The following is a 10,121-nucleotide window of genomic DNA, read 5'->3' on the forward strand; positions in this document are numbered from 1 at the left end:
TATGAGTGAAGGGGGAGGATCAGCTGGCTGGCCTCTGGGAGGTGGGGACGAGCAGTCTGCCCGGCCCTTGCACGCTGGCTAGCTCAGGCTGGGGAGCAAGGCCAGCAGGCCCCTGCAGCCTTCTGGAGAAGTTTCTGAATTACCTCCTGGCTGGAGACCAGAGGCCAGAGAGGGTCTGGATTGGCCCTGCTGGCTGTGGCCCCTGAGGAGCCCTTCTCCTGGCACTGAGGCCTCACCGCCTCCACCCTCCTCTCCCCACTCCCCTCTGCCCATGGGCCTCACAACTGCAACTTCCTCCAGTGGCGGGTTCCAGCTGAAGGGGATCATCAGTGCTCCCCACGACCCCATTTGTGGAAGAGGCAGCCCAGGGCCGGAGGCAAAGCGGCATGTCTCCCTCTGGCCTCTGCCTTTCTTTCTTCCTGGACTTACCTGCAATCTGTGGAGGTCAGGACGGTCTTTCTCCCTTCTAGATACCCAAATCCCATCTGGCCAAAGCCCAGAGGAGGCCTCTGCAGTTTCTTCACCGTCCTAGGAGTTGTTGCGGGAGATGAAGGGTTGGCTGCTCCAGCACCCTCCAGTTCCATTTCCGATAGGAAGCCCCTATGGACAAATGTCCACACCCCCAGGCAGGGCCAGCTACATAACTTGTATAAACATTATTAAGAATTTTAAGACAGTGACAAGAGAACACGAAGCCAAGGCCCAGGACCTTCTAAGTATGGGGCCTTGTGTGACCGCACAGCTTGCACCCATAAAACCAACCCTGCTCCCAGAAACCCTGGCCTTCCTCTGCCCCACCCGTCTCACTCCTGGACCATAGAATGTCTTTGAGACCTTGGCTGGAAGGCAAAATCCACCAGTTCTCGGATCTTACCTTGTCTTCGTGACCAGTGTCTGATGCCTCACCTTGACCTTCCTCCCAGAGAAACTGAGGCAGCAGGGAGGCATGGGGTATCTCCATCCCATGCAGTACCACCCATTCTAGACAACCAGTGGAGGAGGGCCAGGGGTGGTGACTGGGTCCAGGGCTCCCCTCAGCTGCCCACAGTGTGCCCACCCCAGTGCTCTGGGTGGGTGTCCAGTGGCGGAGAAGTCCCTGCCCTGGCCTTCTGTTCCCCATTAGTGTCATTCTTCCTGAGGGGAAAGAGAGGGGAAGTCCAGGGTTGTTTCGCCAGCTCCAGGCCAGGCCTGCACGCAGCCAAGTCTGATGGCTTTGTTCATTGTCTCTGCTGCCCAGCAGCTGGCACAGCTCCCACCTGGCAGGGTGACTGCCCTTGGGGCTGTTTAGTCCCCTGAGCCAGGGGGATGGTGGGGCCTGGGTCCAGGAATGACTGGGAAATTTTGCTTGACTCTGGCAGTGGTAGCTGGGCCATCAGAACCTGCCTAGAAAATAGAAATGACCCCTCCACTTGCTGGGCAATGCTTGGGCCAGAGGGAAGGTGGGTCTGACAGGGACTAGAAAGCAGCCACTGCTCTGCCCTAGTGGACCCCTGAGGCCACAGCTGGTGCAAGACACTCCTTTCTGCAGCCACAGCCTCAGCCCCAGGTCCAGGCCTGCCACCAGCTTCAGGGTCGGTAATGCTTACCATACCCTGGGCAGGAGCACTTAGGCAGGGCTTGGCAGGGGGCTGAGTGGTCTGTGTGCAGCGTCCCATTGGCTCTCACAAACCATAGGCCATGGGACCTATTATCACATAATGAGAATCAGATTAACGGAGGAACTGGTTCCAGTCACATGGCTGCCACGTTGTGCCCTGTGCAGGGCCCTTCCTTCCCTGAAGGCATTACAATGGTGATGTCTGCGTGGCTGTTTGTTGACTGTGCACTTTAAGGCTTAAGCTCCGTGTCACTGAGTAGAACTGACATGTTAATTCACATCTGGCCAATTGCAATGCTCAAGGCTGTAACCTGGTGCCATGCACAGTGCCTGGCACATAGTAGGGCCCCCACAAATAAGGGAAGGAAGGAAAAGAGGGAAAGAGGGAGGGAGGGAGGAAGGAGATGGTTGGGCCAGGATTCCAACACAGGGCAGCCTGACGCCAGGCCTGTGGCCCTGACCACTGGCCTACACTGCATCCCTTTCACCCAAGGGCTCCCTTGACAGACTGCTGCCTGGCTGGTGTAGGTCCCTGCAGCAAACCCCAGTGGAGCCCTGCACCCAGCTCAAGCTGGAAAAGGGGCAGGACCAGCCATGGCTTCATGGCAGGAGCTCTGGGAGAAGGGAACAGAGGCCCTGCTACCCTCCTACCCCCATTCAGGGGTTCTCATCAGTGAGGCTTTGGGGAGGCCCCTCTTTCATGGGAGACCCTATGGTCCAGCTGCTTCCTGGCTGACTTATTGCCGACCCCCCAGCCCTGTAAGCAGGGGTCCTGGTGGCTGGAAGGGTCTGTCTCTGTGGGTTGGGCAGCTGGAATGTGTCCACAGGAGGCCTTTCCTGGAAGAAACACCTGCATTTACAGCGTGCTTCCATTCTGGCCCACGGAGCCATTCCGCTCCCGGCCTTCCCGAGGCATCTGCTTTCAGGCACCTAATAAGAATTTAATCTCCCTGAGCCAGTCTGGGGTTCTATTTTCTTGTTTTGTGCTTCCCCTACCCTGCTTTAGAGAGCTGAGGAGCTTTGTGGAGTTGGCGGGCTTGTGAGATTAGAGCGCCCTCTGCTGGGAAAATAGAGGTACAGCCGAGAGAGGTACAAGCTGTGGGGAGTGGCTGCTGCAAAGCCCAGCTGTTACTTCGTTAGGATGCCAGCTAGAAAGCAGGTTTGTCTGGGTTAGTACACAGGCAAACCCCTCTTGTTGGGCATGAACATATTTGACTACACACACCATGCCTCTGTAATTCAAGTGTGAGCATGCTTTTGCACATACGAGTCCCATTTCCACTGGGCCTGAGGGAACACCACCTCAGGTGCACTGCAATTCAGTCTGACATTAACCACCCAGAGTTAGCGTCAGGCACCATAGGTTTAGGCCTCAGCCCCCCACAGACTACTCCAGCTGCAGACACCAGCTGTAAGTGGGGTCCCAGGACACCTGTACTTCTGATCAGTCAGCTCCAAAGTAGGGGGCTCCCATGACCCCTCCATTTTTCTAATTCTCTGGAATGACTCACAGAACTCACTGAAAGCACAATGATTACAGTTTTATAAAGGATATGACTCAGGAGCAGCCGAATGAAGAGACACTCGGGGCAAGATCTGGGAGGGATGCAGAGTTTCCGGCCCTCTCCTTAGGGAATCGGGCGCCACCCTCCCAGCATCAGTGTGCAATCACTCCCAGGAAGCGCCACCGAGCCTCTGCGTCCAGAGTTGTTATTGGGGTTTCCTTAAGGAGCGTGATTTGAACACTGGATTGAACTCAGTTTCCAACCCCCTTTCCTTCTGTTGGCCCGAAGTCCCAACCTCTGCTCATGAAGTTGGTCTTTCTGGTTCCCAGCCCCATCCTGAAACTGTCTGGACCCACCCTGAGTCACCTCATTAGCATAGCAGATACTCCTCTCAGGAAATTCCAAGGGTTTTTGAAGCTCCTGCCAGGAACTGGGGGAAAACCCATTATGTTCCTGATTCTCCCACAACAATGTGCACACGCAGAGTTGTCTCATTCACCCAGTCGCCGCAGCAGCCAGCCCGCCCCACACCAGTTCATCAAGGACTCCCTAAAGTAAAACAAACACCTTAAAAGGCAAAACAACACCTTAAAAGGCACCACTGCGCCCAAGGCGCCCCCCTCCCCACACTACCCCAGCCAGGATGTCTGCTTCCTGAAGGAGAACTGGTTCTTTTCTCTAGTTCAAGGCCACTGGTCAGCAGCCAGTGTTTAAGACACAGGCTTGCCTTGCCTATCATTGTTTAAAGCAAAACTAAGGAGAACCAATCCCAAACCCTGCGTGATAAGGCAGCCTGGACACCGCAGTTCCCACTGTGGCCACGCATCAGAGGCAGCTTGCTCCTCTGACCCGCAGGCCCTGGACCAGAACAAGCCCACTGGCATCGCCACCACCACTGCTCCCAGCTGCAGTGACGCAGCTGTCAGAGGAAAGTCTCTGTGGGCCTTGGTTTTTTTGGACATGGGCTCGTGAAAGTAGCCCAGAGAGCCAGTGCTGGTGCAGGAACGGTCCTATGTCCCAGCTGCAAGTCTCAGCTCCCCTCCTAAGGCTTGTAAGGTGAGGCATCCTCAGCCCAAGAAGGGGGTTCAGACCTCAGCAGCCAAGAAAAATGCCAGATGTCCACTGTATCCCCTGCATTGCCCACGTAGTGCTTCTGGTCCCTGGCCTCCCGCCTCCCTCCAGTTCTTAGGATTCTGGACAAATTCTTTTGATTTTACGCAAGCCTTAAACCAAAGCCTGAGATTGGCATGATACCCACGGTTTTCAAAGACCCCAGTACTGCCCTGGCTGGTGGGGCTCGGTTGGTTGGTGTGTCATCCTGTGCACCAAAAGGTTGCTGGTTAGATTCCTGGTCAGGGCACACACCTAGGTTGGGGGTTTGATCCCTGGTTGGGGTGTATTTGGGAGGCAACTAATCAATGTTTCTCTCTCTCATTGATGTTTCTCTCTCTCTTTCCCTCCCTCCCTCTCCCTCTAAAATCGATAAAAACATATCCTTGGGTGAGCATTTAAAAAAAAAGATACCAAAGACCCCAGTACCTAGGTGTTTCAAAGGTGGCTGTTCAGTTTGGTCCCTAATGTGCCCTGCTGGACCTACTGCTCCCTGCACCCCTCCTTCATAGGAGTGGAGCTGCACTGCAATGAGGTCACGGTTATATTAAGCACTTATTGTGTGCCAGGCCTTGGGCTCAGGGCTTCACATGCCTGATTTCATTAAATCTTCACAGTAACCACGTGGGGGAGGGGGTACCATTACTATCTCTGTTCACAGAGGCAGAGATTGAGATTCAGAGAGGCTGAGTGACTTGCTCAAGGTCCCAAAGCTGGTAATTGGTGAAGCCAGGCAAAATTCAAACCCAGAACTGCCAAATGCTAGAATGTACATCTTACCCACTTTACGACTCTGGTACACAGAGCTATTCCACAGGCTTCCTTCTCTTCTCCCACCCTACCTTCCCTGGTACGATTTCTTTGCCATGCAGGGGGCAGGGAGGGCACATCTACCTGACCTTGAGAAATCGGCCACAAAAGAGCATTACCATCTGCCTTCCCATGGCCAGTCCAGCCTGGCCGGGAGATCATGCCTGCTTATCGACTGAGTTATTCCTCACTTTGTTTCAGAAAGGATGTACACAGAGTGAGTGCATTTACATTTCCCCGTGTTGATAGGAAGCTGTGTGGAAGCCACAGAGAGGCAGGGAAGTACAGTGGTTAGGACCTCAAGGAGCCAGAGCCACATTTCCAGGGTCTGAATCTCAGCCTTGCTACTTACTAGCAGGAGGTCTTCGGTGAGATGCTGAACTTCTCCATGCATCCATTTCCCCAGCTGTAAGATGGGGATGATAGACTTCATTGCACAGGGTCGCTGTGACGATGCAGAGTTAGTGCGTGAAGCCAGTGAGTTGGGAATGGAAGGGGGCCGTTTCCAGGGCTGCAGCCTGACCCTTTTCAGTGCTGGGCATGTGAGCCAGCACCTCTGGGCCATTTTTGATCTGATGGCCTTTCCTACTCCTGCAAGGCCAATCTACCAACACCTTGGATTTGAGCTCCTGCTGGGGTCTTCCTGCCTGAAAGCCCTCCTCACTTGGCAAGTTGGCGAAGTGTGAGTCAGGCCATTATCAGAGGGCACCTGCCTTGTGCAGTCCCCCCAAAAGGAGCACGTCTCCTCTGTGGTCTTGCTCAGTTCCAGGGTGGGCTGACTCGGGGGGGGGGTATTGTTCATGGAGCTTATACTGGGTGCCTGGTTTTCTTCCTTATAACTAAGGTGCAAGGTAGCTGTTAGTTACCTTGATCCACAGTGAGGACACTGAGCCTTGGAGAGGTCTGCTCATGTGCCAGACTGCTGGGCCCTTCGGGGCTCAGATTTCATGCCAGGATCCTCAGGAGCAGAGGTTTGAGAGATCAGAGAAAGCGCAGGGCAAAGCTGGCTGTTGTAAGCTCAGAGCGCAGCCCTCACGAGGACTTTTGGAGCTGACCTGACACCTTGTGGCCACAAGTAGGAATCACTCCACCGGTGGGGAGGCTCCGGGGCTGTTGCAGGCGGCTTTTGGGCTTGGCGGCCCCTCACTTACTTGGGGGTGGCAGTGTCAAGAGGTGGCCTGGGGGATTGAGGGGTGGTGGTGGGGGGAGAGTTCAGATTCCCTGTATCTCCATCATTTCCCAACAGCTACCCAAGCAAAAAATAACATTTCACTCAAAATTTTCTGCCTTTTCGTTTTTATGCAAAAGATACATAAAAGCATCTTGAGAAAACTGCGGTTTTTATTCAACTCTAACCTGCAGTTCATGACAAATTTTGATGCTTTGTGGTCTCATTGTCCTCAGGGTTCCACCCAGACACCAGCAGTGACTGGACACTCACTTACAAGCAGAGGACTTGGTGGAAAATTTTATGGATTATAATAGATGTAAAAGACATGGTCCCCGACTTCAAGGGGGTTTGATTTATTTGGGGAGTTGGAGCAAAGACATCTACTTAGCCCGACAGGTATGACAGACGTGAGTTTCAGCCTGCGAACTCCTTATTGCATTTCTTTCTTTCCTTTTATCACCCTAATTCTGACTCTGAGCCCCTACGCCGCCCAATGAATGGAAATTTGACTTCAGGTTAAGACTTTGAATAAGGCAGTGAGAGGGGAAAACATGCTGTGGGAGGTGGACATACATTTCAAGCAATGACTCTGCCACATGTGCGGAGAGGCCTCGGCATCACCCCAGCCTTGCAGCACAGCGACACCCCCGGGCTGGGGGCTTGATTCCCAGGTGCCATCCCTTACCCACTGGTGCTCTAAAGCATTAGCTCCTGGACACCCCCCAAATGTTCCCAGTTTTTCACCACTTGCCTAAAACAATTGCCAGATGAAAGTGTTTGTTCAGTCCACAGGTATTTATTGAGCATCTACTACATACCAGGCACCATGCGGCGCTACAGACACGTATAAGACAGCCCCTGGCCTTCTCCATCCACAAAGATGACAGATGAGGTAACCAAAACCCTACAGGCTACCCCCTCCTCACTCCTCCACCCCGTGTATGCTCTCCTTGGCTATTCCTGCTCTCCTTTTGCTAAACTCCTCAGGTCTCCCCAGTTTCCTGAGTCGTGCGGACTGGTAGGTCCCGCCAACGGATTGGGAAGCCTCGTTGCAGCTGCCTCACTTCTCAGGTGGAAACCATGAGGCTCCAAGGTCAGGTGGTCAGGTAGGGCCAGGCCTCGGCTAGAAGCCAAGTCTCCCTGCCTCGCATCCTGGGTTCTCTCCCCGTGACCCCTCAGTGTTTGCTTCTAAAGGCCCCTGTCCTCACTTCCTCAGCAACTGTTCCCTCTGCCGCTGCCTCCCGCATCTCATCTCGAAATCTGTCCCCTTGACAGTTTACAATTACCAGGGCGACTGCTTGATGCCCTGACCTCCTCCCCCCTGCTCTTTCCCTGCCACCTAGCAACCCCATTGCATTCCCGATGTGTCTTCCTGGCTCTTCAAGAGGCCACCAAGGATATGCTCCCTGGTGGACCCTAAAACCAGAGGGCGCTCCCCCGGTGAAGTGTGCACCGCCAACAGCCCAGAGACGCCAAGGCCAAGCCGGACTTTATTGGCTCGCTCCCAGCCCCGGCCTTGGTGTTTGTCCACGGAAGTCTCAGCCAGCTCTCGGCCTCCTTGCCACCGTCCGACCTGCCAGGACTTCTCTGTCGCAGAAACTTCATTGCAGGCCAGACTTGTTGCTATGGCTTCGACGTTTGCAAGAAACTGGTTGGAAAGGTAAGGGGATAATGTTGAATGCGGCCTCATGGCTGAGGGGCAGAATGTTTGGACAGGCTCAGCTCCAAGCGAGAACATTTGCAAACCCGTCTCTCGACCTGGCAGAGCACTGAACATGGGTGATGTTCTGTGTCGGCATGGAGAAGGGACAGAAAGTTGGGTTACATTGTTGGCAAGGGGTTGGCAGTAGGTTGAAGTTTAGAAAGGGCACCCTGCCTTGGCTGGTGTGGCTCAGCGGTTAGAGCGTCGGCCTTTGCACTGAAGGTTCCAGGGTTCGATTCCCAGTCAAGGGCACTTACCTGGGTTGCAGGTTCAATCCTGGACTCCAGTTGGGAGCCAACCAATCAATATGTCTCCCTCACATCGATGTCTCTCCCTCTCTCCCTCCCTCCCTCTCTCCCTCCCTTCCACTCTCTCTAAAAATCAATGGAAAAAATACCCTTGTGTGAGGATTAACAAAAAAAATGAATATGCACACACCCTTTGACCAGCAATCACACCGGGTCTGCTCCACTGAGCCCGTGTGCAAACACTGTATACAGAAGGATGTCGGCCACAGTATTATTTGTAGTCACAAAACAGAAAATAGACATCCGTAAAAATGAGATTAAATTACGAGACTTCTATACTGTGAAATACATGTGGCAGCTAAAAAGACCAAGGTGGCTCTAAATGTACAAACGTAGAAAGATCACCAGGCATGCTGTGAGGCACAGCAAGTTCAGGAGAACATAATAGCATGGTTCTGTTTTTGATAAATAAGAAATAGTGTGTGTCTATGCAATATATGATAGAACCCATGTGTACTCTGAGACAACCACATGCCAGGTAAAGTTCTAAATGCTTTTATAAACATCAGTTCATTGAATCCTCAAAAACTCCTATGCCATGAGTACTATCATTAGCCCCATAATACAGATGGGAAAACCGAGGCACAGGGAGATTTAGGTAACTTGCCCAAGTTTCCACAGGAGTGGAGCTGGGATTGGAATTCAGGTGGTGTGGCCCCAGAGCCCATGGTTTTAATCATTTTATCCCACACTCACTCACACACACGCTTGATTGCAACTACATGGGAAAAGACATGGAAATATGCACCTAAAATAGTTCATGAGGGCGCTCGGGGAGGCAGAGTGAACTGTGGGAGGGGGTGAGATAAAAGAGGACCTTAATTTTTCCTTGCTATACTTCTGTGGATTTAGAATTTTTATAAGTAAGTGTTATTTGTAACAAAAAATGAAAATCAGAAATTCATGCAATGATAAATATTACAACTCTGCTCTTCATTCAGAACTAAGAGCTGCAGGGTGTGGTCTCAGGGGCAATTTGATGCACCCACTAGAGCCTCTCACTCAATTCTCGAGATTCAGGGACCCAGACCCCAGCACTGCCTCTTGATGGCCACATGACCACATTTACAAGCTGGAGGGTTTGCTAGACCCGGAACCTGGTCTCCTGATCTCTGCCTTGGGCACTTTCCACCAGCATCCCAAGGAACAAGGGGCTCCACTTTTGTGAGGGCAGGTGGAGAGGTCTGGGACAGAGGCATGGGTGTTGGGGGAATGACATATAAGCCTGAGTCCCTCTTCGGGGGCCTCTTGCTGGATGACAGCTCCTTACGTGCATTGTCCCCACTTAGTCCTTACAAACCCTCTTGGGTGCTGTGGTTATCACCCCATTCTAAAGACTTGGAGGCTGAGCCCTGCAAATGACCACACCCTTACTAAGAGCAAGGTTTGCAGGTGGGTCAGTCTGCCCTCCCTGTCTGTGCTGTGGCTTCTCACCATGGGAGGGGGATGCTGATCATGACACAGGACAGAGATATCAGGGGAAGTCTTACGGGGCAGGACCGGAGTGGGGCCTCCTCTATGGAGTGCCTTAAGGACGCCGCAGGACAGGAAGCTGCGGGGCCCGATGGGAGCCCCGACCTGTAGACCCAGCGGGGCCCCGTCGCCTTGGCGAGGAGGGCTAGTGTGGTGGAGCAGATTCGGGAACCTCCCAGCCTGGGTTCAGTGGCCATTGCTGTCCCTTTCCAGCTGTGAGCACTTGGCTCCTGAGCTCTCCTTCTCTGAAGCTCGATTTCACCAATAGCATGGGGGTGACATAGCACCACCAGTGAGTGCATGGGAATTCAGGCACCTGTGCCTGTTTGGTGACTGGCAGAGGACTTGGCACCTGGTCAGGGCTCACAGGTGGCGGTTATCATCATTAGCATTATCACAGTCCTTTCCTATCCCATCAAGGACTTCAGCCTGAGTCACAACCTGC

Source organism: Miniopterus natalensis, chromosome 1 (genome assembly GCF_054644295.1).
Source record: "Miniopterus natalensis isolate mMinNat1 chromosome 1, mMinNat1.hap1, whole genome shotgun sequence".
Taxonomy (NCBI): domain Eukaryota; kingdom Metazoa; phylum Chordata; class Mammalia; order Chiroptera; family Miniopteridae; genus Miniopterus; species Miniopterus natalensis.